We start from the raw sequence: 19,006 nt of genomic DNA, 5'->3' as shown, positions 1-19,006 counted from the left end.
TGGATTATTCTAAAAGTACAGCATACTGGTAATTAATTTTCAAGATTTTTTTTCATGATTTTGGAAAACTTTTAAGCAAATGGATTATTTAGTATAATTTGGTAATGCAACCCTACTATAAGGGTGTTTAAAACACCAAAACCTTCAACTACTTAGATCAAAGAGCATCCTCCAGGCCAAAATGTTTCTACTGGAAAGGTTTCTTTGCATCCTGATAAAAAGTTTCCCTAATATTTCCATGTACTATTACATATTTGCATATTTGCTTTGATGGAAAGCAAGGAATAGGAGTCAAATACATATTTCATAATTCCTTTGATTAAAAATAAGAAAGGTAATATTAGTGTGTTTTCATCTTCATCTCCAATTTATAAGTTAGAAATAATTTTACCATGGAAAAGCCAACTAAAAAAGGAAATGAGATTGATTCAAGATCATATCATTGTTTCATTTATTATTATACCTTGGTTATGACAGAATACCTGATATCTGGGAATTAATAAAAATAGATGCATAGAAACACAATCATAGAGTTTTAGGGTATGGAAGAGATCTTTGAAATCAGTTATTTCAACACCCTAATGTTTCAGGTAGACAAAAATAGTCTCTAGAAGGAAAAGTGGCCTAACCAAGGTTATACTTCTAAAGCATTTAAGATAAACATTTTTCACTTCATTTTATTTTTCTATTTATTGAATATTTATTTGGAAGGTTAAGATAAATGCCAATTATTTTACCCATTGTCATAAATGACTGATAACTCTTAGAAGATCTTTAAATATTCACTTCCTAAGATTAAGTCTCATAGTTTTCTGTGAAGAAAACTGGTCATATTCTACTTAATATTAATTAGATATTAAATTGACCTCAAGTACCCATCTAGGTCCCTGATCTCATTTTGACAATTCTAGATAGACTCTCAACTGGGAGGTTTTCAAAACTTGCAGAATTACTATTTCTTCATTTTTCTTAAATATTTCCTTCTAGCTATCCAAATTATATCTCTGTCAACCCCAGAGCAAATCATATTTATACATAAGATGAGGCAATAGGCAAACAATAAAGATGGAAAAAATAGGAAAATAGGTAATATGAATTGTAAATTTTTCTTTTAGTACAAAGGTCAGAGATGATATGAAAAGAGATTATGAGGCATATTAGATAGAGTGCAGTCTCAATTTACAAAAATAAAAACTACCTCATGTACTTAGGATACAAGAATCCTACTCGCCTTGGAGTCATCCAATGAAATGTCTTTAATCTCTTCCTTGATTCCCTTCTACCCACACTCTTCACAACTCTTATGTTCCCAGAACAACCAGTGTACACTTATCTCCTGATTCTCAATACATTTGTTTATTTACAAGTCTGTGCTGGGATTTTTTGTTATTGCTATTGTTTCTGTTTTTAATCATCATTTGACTATGAGCATCTTGAGAGCAGAGTCTGGAATATCCATACATATTTAGTTAAGGGAAATGAATACCTAAAAGAGAAAATGATTACATGAATAGGTGAATAAATGAATGTTACTACATGCTATTCTGTTACACTGTTTCTAGATTGTTTGAATATGAACAAACCAAATTACAATATTTTTAGATCTCAGTAGAGTACAGAATACCTCCAACAAAACACATGATAAAATTTATTTTTTGCTTTCTATTTTTCAATTATTTACAGTTCCAGGCTAAAGTATCCATTTTCTTTCTGTCAGAACTTCTAGCAATTTGTTTATGAGTAGCATTCCATGAAAGTGAAACTTTAATAGTTTTATCCATTAGTGGGAAAAATTGAGCTGAAAGTTCAAAGATAAAGAAAAGTAGCTTCATTAGTTAAACAGCCCAATCAAGATATAATATATGCAATATATTCTGAATCTACAGTTACCCTCAAGTGCAAAGACTATGTAAATTACCCATTGTGATATGCTTCAAGCCTAAAGAATTACACACCCACACATGCTAACTCGAAAAGAATATCAGTACCAGAAGAAACTTCAGAATTTACTGAGAACCCTGAAATTCAAAGAAACTAAACAACTTGCTACATTGACCTAAGTGGCACATAAGTAGGATACATGAATGCAGATTCTCAATTCAGTGCTCTTCACAGCAGCATGCTCGTCTGTCTGCATTTATTTCAGAGATAGCAATGAGGCACAAGGAACAAATAAAATAAATGATGAAATCTAGAATAACGGTAAACAATTTCAACTCAGTACAAATACTGTTTTGTTAGGCTTTAGAATTCTATAGCCAAAAATAGATCTCAAGTGCAGTATCCTATATTACGGCATAATGATATTTGCAATGGACATTTTAATTCTTGTTTCATTTGAAGATGATTTGAATACAAATAATGCATGCTTTTGACCATCAGTTATGTCAATTCAATTTTCAAAGTAATAATTAATTCAAATTAGGTCTCTGAAATGCTGCTCTCCAATGTCAAACATACTTTATCAAAATGGAGTTGCCTATTCTCTAAGGCATTGAGTGACAGAAATATAACAGTTCCTTATTTCATTGGAAATCAAGTTTTTCAAATATGACAAATGCTTAAAATATTATATTTATTTATGTTCAAAACTTTAGCGTATAATTAAATATAATTAAAAAGGGATAATTTTTAAGAAAACATAAAATTTCAAAAAAATTGTGAGTTAAGAATCTCAAGTTTTATTTACATCCCTAGGCATGGCCCTCCTCCTGGCACATGCTAACTTACTGACTAATAAGTGATGAGCTATTATTCATTTAGTTTAACTGATCATTGCTACTAAAATAGAAGTATCAGTTCTAATAAGGCTATTGTGTACCAACCTGGTCATTATAACATGGCATATCCCTAAATACGCTGTTGTCATTGTTTAGTTGCTCAGTTGTGTCTGACTCTTTTGCCACCCCAAAGACGGGAGTCATGCTCCTCTGTCCACGGGATTTCCCAGAATACTAGAGTAGGCTGCCATTGCCCACTCTAGAGAATCTTCACAACCCACGGATCAAACCCACATCTCCTGCAAGTATCCTGGGTTGCAGGCAGATTCCTTACCACTGAGACACCAGGGAAACCCCCCTAAATATGAGTACATTTGATATATCACAGACCATCCCTAAGAAAAAGAAATGCAAAAAGGCAAAATGGTTGTCTGAGGAGGCCTTACAAATAGCTGGGAAAAGAAGAGAAGCTAAAGGCAAAGGAGGAAAGGAAAGATATACCCATCTGGATGCAGAGTTCCAAAGAATAGCAAGGAGAGATAAGAAAGCCTTCCTCAGTGATCAATGCAAATAGAGGAAAACAATAGAATGGGAAAGACTAGCGATCTCTTCAAGAAAATTAGATATCAAGGGAACATTTTCATGCTGTTTATGGGGTTGTCAAGGCAAGAATACTGAAGTGGTTTGCCATTCCCTTCTCCAGTGAATCACGTCTTGTCAGAACTCTCCACCATGACCCGTCCAACTTGGGTGGCCCTACATGGCAAGGCTCATAGTTACTGAATTAGACAAGGTTGTGGTCCATGTGATCAGTTTGGTTTTCTATGACTGTGGTTTTCATTCTGTCTGCCCTCTTATGGGTAAGTATAAGAGGCTTATGGAAGCTTCCTCATGGGAGAGACTGACTGAGGGAGGGAGAAAGGTCTTATTGTGATAGGCGGGGCCATGCTCAGTAAATCTTTAATCCAATTTTCTGTTGATGGGCAGGGCTGTGTTCCCTCCCTATTGTTTGACCTGAGGTGGAGGTTATGAAGATAATAGTAACCTCCTTCAATAGATCCCATGCACACACTGCTGCACTCAGTTCCCCCAATCCTGCAGCAGGCCACCGCCGACCCACGCCTCCACCAGAGACTCTTGGACAGTCACGGGCAAGTCTGGCTCAGTCTCTTGTGGGGTCACTGCTCCTTTCTCCTGGGTCCTGGTGCACACAAGGTTCTGTTTGTGCCCTCCAAGAGTCTGTTTCCCTAGTCCTGTCTAAGTTCTGGTGGTGCTATGGTGGGGTTAATGGCAACCTCCTCCAAGAGGGCTTATGCCATACCCAGGTCTGCTGCACCCAGAGCCCCTGCCCCTGCAGCAGTCCACTGCTGACCTGTACCTCTGCAGGAGACACTCAGACACAATTCTGGTTCAGTCTCTGTGGGGTCTCTGGGTCCTGGTGCACACAAGGTTTGTTTGAACCATTTGAACATCTAGCTTGATTGTAAATGCAATTTCACCCATGCTCCAGTCTTGCTGAGGCTACTTCTTTGCCCTTGGATGTGGAGTACCTTTTCTTGGTGGGATCCAACATTCTGCAGCTGACAGTTCAGCGGCAAGTTGTAGCAAAATGTGAAAGTGCAGTTAAAGTGCTGCACTCAACCTGCCAGCAAATTTAGAAAACTCAGCCGCGGCCACAGGACGGGAAAAGGCCAGTTTTCATTCCAATCCCAAAGAAAAGCAATGCCAAAGAATGTTCAAACTACTGCACAAGTGCACTCATCTCACACATTAGCAAAGTAATGCTAAAAATTCTCCAAGCCAGGCTTCAACAGTACATGAATCATGAACTTCCAGATGTTCAAGCTGGATTTAGGAAAGGCAGAGGAACCAGAGATCAAATTGCCAACAGCTGTTGGCTCATTGAAAAAATAAGTGAGTTCCAGAAAAACATCTACTTCTGCTTTATTCACTATGCCAAAGCCTTTCACTGTGTGGATCACAGCAAACTGTGGAAATTTCTTCAAGAGATGGGAATACCAGACCATTTTACGTGCCTTCTGATAAATCTGTATGCAGGTCAAGAAGCAACAGTTAGAACCAGACATGGAACACAGACTGGTTCCAAATTGGGAAAGGAGTTTATATTGTCACCCTGTTATTTAACTTATATGCAGAGTCATCATGCAAAATGCCAGGCTGAATGAAGCACAAGCTGGGATCAAAATTGCCGGGAGAAGTATCAATAACCTCAGATACACAGATGATACCACCCTTATGGCAGAAAGTGAAGAGGAATTAAAGAAGCTCTTGATGAAAGTGAAAGAGGAGAGTGGAAAAGCTGGCTTAAAACTCAACATTCAAAAAACAAAGATCATGGCATCCGGTCCCATCACTTCATGACAAATAGATGGGGAAACAATGGAAACAGTAAGAGACTTTATTTTTGGGGGCTCCAAAATCACTGCAGATGGTAACTGCAGCCATGAAATTAAAAGACACTTACTCCTTGGAAGAAAATGTATGACCAACCTAGACAGCTTATTAAAAAGCAGAGACATTACTTTGCCAACAAAGGTCAGTCTAGTCAAAGGTATGGTTTTCTAGTAGTCATGTATGGATGTAAAAACTGGACTACAAAGAAAGCTGAGTGTTGAAGAATTGATGCTTTTGAACTGTAGTATTGGAGAAGACTCTTGAGAGTCCCTTGGACTACAAGGAAATTAAATCGGTCCATCATAAAGGAAATCTGTCCTGAATATTCATTAGAAGGACTGATGCTGAAGCTGAAACTCCAATACTTTGGCCACCCGATGAGAAGAACGGATTCATTGGAAAAGATCCTGATGCTGGAAAAGATTGAAGGTGGGAGAAGAAGGGGACGACAGAGGATGAAATGGTTGGATGGCATTACCTTCTCAATGGGCATGAGTTTGAGCAAGCTCTGGGACTTGGTGATGGACAGGGAAACCTGGCGTGCTACAGTATGTTGAGTTGCAAAAGTCGGACACAACTGAGTGACTGAACTTACTGACCGAATATATCATAACTCTCGAAATTTAATACTTTAAATTTAATACTTTAGGTTTTATATTCAGGTTTACCTTTCAGAGATCCAACACAATTTACTGACCTATTCAAAGACTGAAAATCAAGTCACAATAAATTATTGATAATTAGAAATGTGAGTAGCAAGTTGAGAAATTGAGAGAAAAAAAGAGGGCTCCCAAAATATTTGCAAAACTACATTTGCAAAATGCATTAAAACAGCTTTCAAGCAGAATAACAAATTCCCTTCTTAAGAGGTAAGAGACTAGACATTTTTGTAAACTATCTGAACATGGAGAATAAATAATGTCTCCTTCTGTCTCAAATCTTTTCTGACTGTTTGACTTGAGGATTCTACCAAAGAGGTTATTGACAGAGAACAGCTGGCATAGTCAATTGCCAAATCAATTCCTAAACTACTAGAATCTGTTATTTTCATTCTCAATAACTTCAGGACCTACCAACAACCTTAGAGATAAATCTACTCTATGTTCTCTTCTATCTCAATTTGCTATCACTCTTACTACTAAGAATAAAATTCGCCTAAAAATCTAATGATGGAACTGGGTGATCTTTTATCAGGACTTATGGGCAGCTTAATAGATACCCAGGAAATTTAAAAGTAAACCATATTCTAATATTCCTCCAGTAATTTTGGTGAGAAGTCATTTATGCCTTTGAGTGTAGAATCACAGATCACTCTGCTTGGACTTTCTATACCAGATTCCTCTCACTGACAAAACGAACAAGGGCAGCTAAGAGTTATCAACAAATTGCTTGCTTTCTTTGGCAGTTGTACTGGCCAGATTTAGGAGTATGTGTCAAGTGTAAACTGTAATGGAAATAGAGATTGTGAGTTTGTTTTAAATTATACCACTCAAATCAGAGTGAAGAAAAGGAAGGGAAAAAGAAAACCTAAGATACAGTGACCCCCTTTTCAGAAAACATAATTCTCCCTACAGTGCTGGAGACAATATCTACCTATCTGAGCAAATTCTGCAACTTCCTCTAGCTTCAATTTCCTAATCTACGAGGTGGGAAACTTATAACCCACCTCCTAGGGTTTAGTGTGAATTCAGCAAGATGATCCATGTGCAGCAACTCAGCACAGTGCCTGGTACACTGCTAGCTCTCAGTAAAGTGGTGAATGTTTTCCATCATCAATGTTGTCATGACCATCTCTAACAACCCTCCAAAATCTTTTAAGGGTAGACACAGAATAACGTCTGTATGACTCCCTGAGTTTTTCTCCAGCTCTAGGCAAGCCATTGTTTTCAAGCTTCACTGTATCTTTCCTTTATCCTTATCCTCAAATACAGGGAGGTACATTTTTAAGCTATTATATCGAATTTGAAAGACAGCATAGATTCTCTTTTATACAGAGATCTCATTCAAACAGAACAGAATCAGTCTGATATCTTTCAACCACCCCCAAGGCCACACCACACAGGACTTGGCAAAGGGAAGGGATATTGCCATTATTCTATCCTTTATATACATCTGTAGGAAAATTTCTTTCCTGTCCCCCTGTATTTTCTCTGACACATGAAACCATTCCATGTTTAAAAGCATTTCAAAGAAATATGAAAAGCCTAAGGAAGAACCATAGAACCAATTAATAAAGAATATCCTGGTTTTGGAATTTACCTTAGGAAGAGAAAAGAAGGGGTTAGCATTTTGTTTTAGGAAAAAATTTTCTACTGGTTACTTTAATAAACATTATAAAACTCCTTATCTTTTCAACTACAAGCACATAACACGAATTTAAATATTTCAATGCTTGTGCTTAATAGATAAAGGATAAAATGGGAACATGTTAATAATTATTAAGTAATAGAATGAAAGCACAATTAAATTCACAAACATATTCTCACTTGAATGACAGATTTGGAAATCATCCAACTTTTCTTCCTGTTTTAAATTGTGTATAATTGATATTGTGTCACTTAAAACAATGCACACTGCTTATCCAGTGTCTGCCAAGAGGCAATTTATAATTTACACAAAAAATATCCCTCTGGGGAAAAAAAATCATTATTAATGCAATCATTGTCATGAATAATAGAAAATGGAAAAGGTTTACATCTTATGTAACCTCCATCTAAAAGAAGATTAAATCATCAGTTTGTTTCTCACTGGATGTTTCAATATGACAATGTTGGTGCTTTTTCTATGTCTACTTTCCTCACTTTGTATAAGAGATCTCAATTATTACAAACCCTGTCTACTAAACATGTGTCTGTTACATAAACAGTGTGAGTAGCTACAAAAGCAGTGATTTATAGATGACAGTTTTTTCTTCAGGAGGGCACATATCAACCACATAGCCATAATATTGAAAAAAATAGAGTAGTGGGGGTTTAAGAAATGCAACATAAATAATTAAGTGTGAATGACAAAGGACAGACACTAGTGTATTATTGTCGTTCAGTCACTAAGTTACATCCAAATCTTTGCGACCCCATGAACTACAGCACAGCAGGCTTCCCTGTCCTTCACTATCTCCCAGCGTCTGCTCAAACTCATGTCCATTGAGTCAGTGATATTATTTAATCATTTCATCCTCTGTGTCAAGGAGAACTCCTGCCCTCAAATCTTTCCCAGCATCAGGGTCTTTTCCTATGTCGGGTCTAATTTGGAAGGACACACTTGTATAGATAGTAACTATGTTTGTTCAGTTTTTCTCCTGCATTGACTTCTCATTTGGTATTGTAAGTAAAAAAGTTCATCTAATTATACCACTACATTTCCCCAACTTGGATTGAAAAAAGTGGATCACCTGAATAAGAATCAGGCTTCCCCGGTGACTCAGTGAAGAATCTGCCTGCAGTGCAGGAGACCTGAGTTGGATCCCTGGGTTGGGAAGATCCCCTGGAGAAGGAAATGGAACCCAACCCAATATTCTTGCCTGGAGAATCCCATGGACAGAAGAGCCTGGTGGGCTATGGTCCAAAGGGTTGCAGATAGTTGGATATAAGGATAAATACTAAACTCATTGTAAGCAATTAATAATAACAATCAGAAGAAAGCTGAAGATGAACATTGGCAAAACACTAGGACTTCACCTTTATCAAGCCTGTCTGAGGTTCTGTGGCTCTTTCTTCTCTAGGTGTTCATAGTGAGTATAATCTGCATCATGTGGTTTACTCATTAGTAGTACCTTCTTTCATTTTCTGTCCCAGCTTTCTTTATACTCTTCATTGTTTAATTTGTAATAATTTCTGACAAGATTGTTGCTTCTTTTGCTTTGAAAATCATGTTACCACCACTAGCATTGAATGCATACTAGGGATCTGTACCAGGCTTCCCTGTCAGCTCAGCTAGTAAAGAATCTGCCTGCAAAGCAGAAGATACCAGTTCAATTCCTGGGTGGCAAGATCCCCTGGAGAAGGAATAGGCTATCCACTCCAGTACTCTTGGCCTTTCCTGGTGCCTCAGGCAGTAAAGAATCCACCTGCAATGCAGGAGACCTAGGTTCGATCTCTGGGTTGGGAAGATCACTTGGAGAAAGGAATGGCAAACCCTCCAGTATTCTAGACTGGAGAATCCCCATGGACAGAGGAGCCTAATGGGCTACCATCCATGGGGTTGCAAAGAGTTGGACATGACTAAGCGATTAAGCACATACAGGGGTCCAGTAACTGCTGGGAGACTGATAGGATGACTTTAAACATGTCAACCTAGATATTGAGAAGGAGACAGACAAAATGTATTATCTTCAAATGTGGGATAATTATTATTACCATGTGGGAATAACAGTATCATTGACTCAACAGAGAATATTTTAGAGAAACAAAATGTAAAAAACATCAAGCTAGACCAGCAGTCATGTGTGAACAGTATGTCACAGAATTGATCAAAAAACCAGAGCAACTGGTTCAACAATCTACAACCTGTACAGTTAATATTAATATTGAAAAATTCATTATTGTCTTCATCGTGTATAAACATCCTATGGAGGAATAAAGCTATGGACAAGGAATATTTGGTTGCCAAATTAGGTCTTTCTGAAAGTAGCTATATCAAACTACTTAGTTTATAATTACTTATATCAAAATAGGTATGGGATATATTTATTTCTGTCTATGAATAAAATAAGGGCTTCTTTTAAAATAATAAAATAAAACAAGACCTGCTTAAGGAAAGGGTTATGAAGTATGCATTTATTTGAATGGTTAGAAAATCCTAGATTCCCTGTTCTTTATCTACTGGGCCACCCAACTGAACCTTGGAAAAGCACAAGGAGAATATATTCACATAATCACTAGAATGCTTTTTTAATCTGCGCTCTTGCATATAAACGACAGATAAGATTATTACAAGACATGACACATTAATAAATAACACCTAATTAGTTTGATAATTCTTTGATTAAGCCCTAATTTTCCTTGCTTCTCATGCAGCAATTCAAGTTACTCTGTATTATTTGTTCCTTTTCAGACTATTTTAGAACATGCTTTGAATAGTCCCAGTAGGCTACCTGAGCAGGAATTTATTCTTATTTGACAGCAGGTCCATGCCATTAATAGCGACAAGGTGAGACCAAAACCGACACTGTAATGAAAGTTCCCGCACAGCAAAGACATTCCTCTAGCATCTGACACCTTTCAAAAGGGGAGGAGACAAAATTCTGAGAACGTGAGAAAATGAAATGTTAGGGCTTCAGTGCAAAGAGAAAGTAATATGCACATTATATCGTGGGGAGAACACTTACTTACTTACCTGCCTTCTCCCCAAACCTAACGCCCTTAATCACAATGACACAGACTAGGAGCAGCAAGCAGTGTCAGGGAATCGTGGCCACTCAGAAGTGCCTGGGTCTATTTCTGCACATTCTAGTTATTTACAAGGACTCGAATGTTTCATGGGTTGATTGAGACAACTGTGAAAATTGGATACACTTATTTTAAACTGATTCCCCATACTTCAAATAATCACAAAACAACTCTCATGGGGCCAAGTCCAGGAACCATGCTCACCAGTGATGAGGTGTATAGTGAGTATAATCTGCATCATGTGCATCTCTCTCTTTTTTCTCACTTCTGTCTAATTCTATAGGCTGTCTGTGGTTTACTGACACACACAGCAAAACCAGCTTTGTTAATTCTGAGCCTCTGTCTCTAGAGGTACTACCAATAACTCCTTTAAGAATCTTTACACAAGGCCTATTTGCAATGCTTAGAAACCTGTCATCTTTCTAAATAACGGGATTATTTCCAGGAATGATTTAAAAGGGCTGCTTTGGGATGATCATCAATAATTTTTTTCAGCGAGATAAATATTATACATCATGAATGCAATTCAGTAAACACAGCATGTATCTGGCAAGGTATGAGGCAACAGGGATTTAAAGGCAGGTTTTTATTGAAGGTGTATAAAAGGCAGTAAAGGGAGACTTGCTAGGGAGTGAATGATAACAATATGTGATAATTAAATCAGAAAGATAATAAGAAGTGGTGAGCAGAAAATCATAATTTGGCTATATTTGGGCACCACTGCTACCATTATACATTTAAATAGTACATATTATGGTTAGGTAGTGTTCTAAGCATATGTGTCTATGCATAAACTATTCTATACCTTAACCCAGTAAAATAATATCAATTTTCCTATTTTAAAGGAGAAAGAGGCATCATGCATATTTTTGTTTACTGCTCTATCCATAGAATCTGGATAGATGGATGTTCATAGAGCTCATCTAGAAGACATTTAAACCAAACTCATTAATGCATATAATGCAGGATTTTTATATGGACCTCAATTTAACATTATAAATTACATATAATTGTGACCATATTATATAGGTAGCAGAACCAAGGATAGAAGACATAGGATGACTAGAAGGGGCAAAATTGGTCTAGTATGCGTTATGTGGTTCTAAAAAATATTTCCCCCTCCCTATCAAACAACCCTGGATATGTGTTCAGTTAGTAAAGAAGAGCCAACAATTGGAAAGCATTGGATTCTTGGTGGGCTTTGACCATCTGCTCGTGTGTTCTGGAACAATTCCATTATTAGCCTCATTTGACAGAGGAGGAAACAGAGACTTAAAGAGATTGAGTAACTGGACTAAAGTTATCATTTCAAGCAAGTGGCAGAGCCTGGATTTGAAACCAAGTAGACTGGCTCCAGAGTCTGTGTGCTGAACCACGCGTTCTCACTCCCTGTCACGTCCATGCATTACACGGCTACTTCTGAAGAATAGAAATAAAATGATGCAAAACAACAGAAATCAGTCAAAGAAAAAAAATCGAGCTATTGCTCTCTTTTAGGTTATGAACAGGTCTGGTTCTAGCACTTTACTTACTACTGGTTTTGGTCCACAGTCACACATATTTCACTTTTCTTATTTATATTGATACCTCACTTAAATTTCTACCTCTTGTGTGAACCTAAATTGTCAGATAGTTTGTAGCATTTTGAGTTGCAATATTAATTTCTTAAGTCACTTATGCACAGTTGCCATCACCTGTGGGAAATGGCTTGTGAACTGTGACTCTCCTTCCAAATTATATTTTAAACTCAACAGCTTTAGCAATATCCCATAAACTGTCTTCTGTTTCTAATACCTTAAGCAGAAGACTGCCTGATCACATCTCTGAAATGCTGGTTTCACATCACTATCCTGCTTTAAATCTTTCCAAGGTTCTCTTCCATGACAAAAATCAGCTGTGCCTGATTGACCAAGTGTCTGTAATCTATCGCCACAAACATCACTTCTTATGCCCTAATGTTTTCTAATATTAATTTATCCTCTTTCCAGTCTGGTATCATCATTACCATACAAACACATTGAAGTCACACACACTGCTATATTCTCATTCATTTTCTCTTTCATTCATACACAAAGCAAGCCCTATGTATTCTTCAACAGTGAGTCAAATTTATCCATCTCTCAAGTTCTAGATGCATATTACCTCCTCTGAAAGTTGTAATATTTAGTGTCTGTTTTATGAAATTTCTCAAGTTTAAACTTTCTCTTTATTAGTTCCCATTCACTCTTTCAAATAATCATATGCCATAGTTGTTAAAAGAGAGATCGTCTTTAAGTATTATGTCCTTTATTGTGCTCACTTTGGGACCACTGAGCATGCAGAAGATACTGAGTGTTTATATTCTGACATTTCACTCACTCTCTTGGCAACTCTATCTCCACAACTGACCTCTCCCCGGAAGGCCACAACTGATCCTCTAACAGCCTAGTTCAGAGTTATTTTCCGTAAGAGTTAAATGAGTGTGTGAAAGTACCCAGAATGAACTTTAGTATTTAGCATATGGATGATTATCAAATGACATTTGGATTGGAATTTTCACATATTCCCCTTTTGCAACTGAATACTATTTGTGGCTTTAAGAATAAGTGGATTCAGAGTCCTCTTCTCCAGCTCTGCCCCGACCAGCGGGCACTCTCTCCCTGTACTTCTTATTTAGGGCATCTTTGGGGGTTTTCAGGTCAACAATCTCTGAATAAGCTTTCTCTTTCCTCTCCTATGCTATCAGTATTGATAAATCCTATGAGTTTACCTTCGTGATATTTCTAAAATCAATTTAGTTATTGTCATGCCACCTGAGGTCAAGCTTTACTTCCTCTCTTTGGACATACTTTTCCTTCCAATTTCATTCTGTCTGAACCATCTTGCATAACATTTCCAATTTTGTTTCTCTTTCTAGGTCCTTTCATGACAATCAAAGTGAACCACTGGCAGTTCCTTGTCTATGTCTGGGAAGCTGAGAGATTTGGTCTTACTCCTGAGGGCTTGAGGATTAGGCAGACCTGAGTTTAAATTCTCTGTCCACGCAGTGTGTGATCTGCACAAAACACTTGAACTCTCTGTGCCTCAGTTCTCTCATCTATTTATATAAAACAGGGATAATAAAACACTACACTCAAAGTTCTATAAGGATTAAATAAGATTATTTTAAGAGCCTGTGTGCTGAGTCACTCAGTCATGTCTGATTCTTTGTGACACTTTGGACTATAGTCTGCCAGGCTCCTCTGTCCATGGGATTTTTCAAGACAAGAATATTGGAGTGGGTTGCCATTTCTTTCTCCAGGGGATCTTCCTGACCCAGGCATTTCCTGCGTCTCTGCATTGCAGGCAGATTCTTTACCACTGAGCCATCAGGGAAGCCCATTTTAAGAACCTGGCAAAATTAAATACCCAGTAATTGAAACTCACAAAACAACATTTCAAGATATTGTGATTCTGTGCTTTAATTAGTATCCCTTCAGTCTTAAGTGTGTTTAGCCTTAAGTTGACATAGGCATAGCCTACCCATTTTTCAAGGTGCATTTCAATTTTAACCTCTTCCACAAGATTTTCTCTGAATGTTCATACTAGAAGCACTATCCTTTTGCAGTAAACTTCCATAGTAAAACAGAAAGCAAAAAAGCTTGGGAAAGGACATGTGTACATATTACCTTATCATTTCAAGAATCTTTAGAAATGAATTTTATTTAAAAAATTCTTAAGACAAAAAGCTAAAAACAAACAAACAAAAAAACCCACAAGCAAAGTATTTAAATCCTATTTTAATAGAAAGCTGGTCCTCACCTTTCCATTCTCTCCATTGGTTCCCAGTGTATTATCTGGGTCCACTGAAGCCAATCTTGGTTTTTTTGTTTCTTTTTTGGAGCTATTCTCACTATTCACAAAGACTAATATTCCATGTCCTATTTTTATAGATCTTCCAAGGAACAAAGAAAAATGAATTATTTGTAAACAATAAAACTCATTCTATCTTGTAATTATAATGTGGCACTACTGGTCAGTTTTAAAATTCAGGACACATTATGGGATATTCCTGATCTTATTTTTCTTATATCTTGAACAATTTCTATTTCGTAAACTTGCAAATTATTTCATCATTAATCATTAATTATTCCCAACAATTTTTGTAAAAAGAAAAAAAAATTAAGAAGATAGACTAATGATGAGATTGCCTAGAAGGATGATGTAATTGTAAAATAAATCATTATTTCATCATTTGTTTTTTTTTCACTGTCTTGACTAAAGTTTTGTATAATTATTAAAGAAGGTACAAAAGTCTGGAGAAATTGTTATGGTCTATAGTTTTTAGCTTCATTTAATACAGTTTATTTTTTATTTTTTTCATTTAATACAGTTTAGAATTTAGAGTTTTTGTTTCCCACCCATTACTGCAAAAAGAAGAATATTGACAAAGGAAGATATTTAAGTTACTGGGTGGATCAGAAGATGAATGCAAAAGACAGTTTGTAGTACACTAAACCTTAATGATTAGGATGAAATTGAAATTGACCATTCAAGTGAAATTTAAGACTATGTATCTTCACATGAAAATGAATTTTCTCAAATTCAAGAACCAATGAGGGAACAACACATTCAAAAAGGGAATGTGGTACACTCATCCAGTTAGTTCTTCAGCTTGGACTTTATCATGCAATAGTTTGTGACTAGAATATAAAATATCTCATTTCATTGAAACGTTATGTCATAGTACTCTTTTGTGTTTTCATAAAATCTGTGTGCCAAAATTTATGCTTTTTTAAACCATACAAATGTCGAGGAAGTCAAAAGGATTAATAATGTATAAATTTAAAGATTATTGGATTTATCATTCTAATTAATGCCTATAAATCTAAAAATAAAAATGTTTTTCAATTATGGAATCAAGATGACACCTTTTCAACAAAATTATGAGCCATCAAAAATTTCAAAAATTCAATTGCTGCATTCTGATGATGCACGTTCTGAAAGAATTTGAAGTAATAATATCCCAGAGTCTATTAAAGATGTTTGAAATGCAGAACTGGTATCTACAAGGTGGATTCATTGTAAGTTTATGCATGATAGTTGATGAGCAGTTCAGTTCCTTTTGAAAGATGTTTCCCATTTGGTGTGTGTACACCTTCAAAACCAGAGAATTGATTAAATAAACATTTAGCTTTGATATGTTTAACTTTTTAATCACAATTTTCACCATTCCTTTAATCTTACTTCTGCAAACAACTTTTAAATGATTTAAACTATTAAAAAACACTAAGAGGTCCAGATGATAAGTGAAGATAACTATTTATTCCTAGTATCCTGAGATTAACATTTACATTTTCTGAACATCTATTGCATGTCTATCTAGTTATCCTCAGTTATAAAATTATTTGTACTGTGTCTTATCTCTTTTCTGGATTATCAGCTTAGAGAGCAGATTCAACAATTGCTTTTTGAGTAAACACCAAAACTCCCAAAGCTTCTGCTTTGCAAAAATAATTAGATGTTTGGAACTAAAATAAGTACAATTTTTAGGAGCAGGATTTTTTTAGAGAAGAGTACAGAAAGGCTAAATTTTACCTAGTCTTCTCCAGTACAGCCAATTGAGCTCTGAAATACATTAGATTAAACCATTAAATAACAGTGACTATAATGCAATTACATTTGACCTCTTCTCAGCAGGATCAAACCAAAAATGCAGTTAAGCACCACTGAAGTTCAAGAAAAGGATCTTAATAAAATGAGCATACTAACTTATTCCTTGAGGCTCTTTCTAGCTATGGTCTTAAAACCCACAGAATTGGAATATGGGCTGCCAAAGAATACCTTATTATAGTCAGAAAAGATTTTGGTAGGTGAATACCTTCAATTTTAAGAGAATAAATGACACTGAAAGTAGAATAAATTACCTTGACATAAATTCTTGACTCAAGCAAAAGTCAGACAAGCAGCTGGAATTTCAATGGTGGGATAACTTCTAAGGGATAAACTTTAACTTGTATTGAACTTTAATCATAATGGCTACAGAGATGAAAAGTCGGAAAAAAGTGTTAAAATTACTAAGTGAAAGCATGTTAACCCTGGTCCTTGTACAGGACATTTAAATTGATTTCTTTATCTATACTGAGTATAAAAGACTCTGTAAGCCACGTGATTTCTTACCCATAGAAATGTGTCTCTTGTTTAACTTAGTTGACTCTGTCCAGCAATGCATGCGATTTATTTGGCCCAAGTGGAAGTTGATTAAGGGGGAGAATGAAAATGCCTAGCAAGTTCATGATACTTCTTTTAAAGAGTCTGCCTAAATAAATGAAACTACCAGTAGGCTGTCACTTAAGAAAAATATGCTTAGCCACAAAATACGGAAAAGGAGATGGGAGTTATTGGAAAGTTGATAAAGGTTAATAAATCTAAAGGCTACTACCTTGAACATCTGTACTATGGATTTCTAAAAACAACAGAAGCAAAAAGACAAAAGACACTGTAAATTGAGTCACAGTCTGGCAACCAATGTCTGCCTTGACCAGTTTTAATAGTTCTCTTATAAGATTATTAATTTGTAAACATATATGTTCTCCTATGTTCACTGCAGCACTATTTACAATAGCCAAGACATGAGAACAACCTAAGTATCTATCAGTAGATGAATGGATAAAGAAGATGTGGTAGATATATATGTATGTGTGTATATATATATATTTATGGAATATTGTCCAGCCATAAAAAAATATGAAATCTGTCCATTTGAGGCAAGAAGGATGGTCCTGGAAGTTATTATAATTAAGCAAAATAAATCAGAAAGAAAAAAACAAATATCACATGATTTCACATATATGTAGACTATAAAAAATAAAACAAATGGACAAACAAAATAAAACAGAAACAAATGCTTAGATACAGAGAATAAACTGGTGGGTGCCAGAGAGGAGCAGGTCAGGCAATGCACAAAATAGTTGAAGGGGATTAAGAGGCAGAAACTCACAGCTATAAAATATATAAATCATGGGGATGCAATATGCACATAGGGAATATAGTCAATAGTTTTGCAAAAACTTTGTATGGTGATGGATGGTAACTGGATTTATTGTGGTTATCACTTCATAATAATATTTCATAAAAATATCAAATCACTATGCTGTAAACCTGAAACTAATATAATAATACTCTACATTAATTATAACTGAATAAAAATTCTAAAATAAGAAATAAATTGAAAAAGAAAATGACAACTAGACTCTCTAGCTCTACAGGAAAAGTAGAGGTCATCGGCTTCGGGACAGTCCCCATGGAAGGATGGAATCTCTCTCTCTCTTCCACTTCCCCTCCTTCCTCCCTAAAGAAGGTTAGGGGCTATTCAAAATGCATCTTGTTACAATGAACATCTACATATTCAGGAGATATCATGGTGGGGTTGTCAGATCACTGAAAGGCAGCAGCAAAGGTATTTATTTATATTTGACAGCAGTTTTATTCACCAGTAACTCCAAACTGGAAATAACCCAGATATCCAACAACAGGGAAATAGTGAAGGTATTTCTTAAAGAAAGGAACTCTTCAATGTCTAGAATATCTTAAAGTTATACATTATAGACATTTGTCTTCTAAAGTTGCTTAGTTTCAGCCTTAATAGCAAATACTAACTTTCTAGTTGTAAATAGAATTTTCTTAATTTTTCAACTTTTTGCTTCCCAGCTGGTGCAGATGGTAAATAACCTGCCTGTGATGTGGGAGACCAGAGTTTTATCCCAGGGTCAGGAAGATCCCCTGTAGCAAAAAATGGCAACCCACGCCAATATTCTTGCCTGGGGAATTCCATGGCATGGACTGTATAATCTATGATGTTGCAGAGAGTCATGACATGTTGCAAAGACATGACTGAGCGACTAACACTTGCAACTTCACTTCATAGAGTGAGTTAGCATAAAAGAATTTTATCTAAAACAACAAAATGATCTGATCTTTACAGTTCATTCTGCCTAATTAAGATGGTCCCTGTAATTGAGGTGGGGACTGTTTCTGACTATAGGATAGTGCATGTTCACTGTAGAGAAAGAGCAATTCTGTTCATCTTTAGATAGCTAAAAAATTTTAAGACTATATTAGTTAGAGGATTTTATTTGATGGAATAAAAAGGCAAAACGTGAGACTTCCATCAAGGCGTTAGCACATTTAACAAGGTTTTTCAAATCTGAGCTGTAATTTGGGCTACTTTGGAGGGCTGGACAATATTATACAAAAACAAAAACAGAAACTTTATCCCACAGGGAAAAATCAAGTTGTAGTTTTAAAAACTCATTACCAATAATTAACAATGAACTCTAACTAAACAATAACAGGTGTTCCACTAATCCCAAACAGAAACAGATGGAAGCACAAATGTTTTATAAATACTGGATACATGCAGAGCAATAAACTTGGCAGGAATTGTTTTATTCTGTAATTGTCAGTCAGAGTCAAAATCTTATCACTTGCATTTTCTCTAAATTAATATGCCCATATTAAATCTTG

At 35.9% G+C, this 19,006-nt stretch overlaps 1 protein-coding gene and 1 long non-coding RNA gene across 28 annotated transcripts in view; both read right to left on the bottom strand.

The window, feature by feature from the left end:
• The window catches only part of TRDN (triadin), a 386,030-nt gene that overhangs the window by 219,329 nt on the left and 147,695 nt on the right, over positions 1-19,006 (bottom strand). The gene's annotated exons all lie outside the window — the stretch shown is intronic.
• On the bottom strand, positions 428-2,257 carry LOC139039613 (uncharacterized). The gene is made up of 2 exons (XR_011492945.1): positions 2,081-2,257; positions 428-1,446 (listed from the first exon to the last, which is right to left on the bottom strand). It is a non-coding gene; the product is annotated as an uncharacterized lncRNA (long non-coding RNA).

Source organism: Odocoileus virginianus, chromosome 19 (assembly GCF_023699985.2).
Source record: "Odocoileus virginianus isolate 20LAN1187 ecotype Illinois chromosome 19, Ovbor_1.2, whole genome shotgun sequence".
Taxonomy (NCBI): domain Eukaryota; kingdom Metazoa; phylum Chordata; class Mammalia; order Artiodactyla; family Cervidae; genus Odocoileus; species Odocoileus virginianus.
Note: the sequence above shows the minus strand (reverse complement) of the source record. Positions and strands in the feature narration are given on the sequence as shown.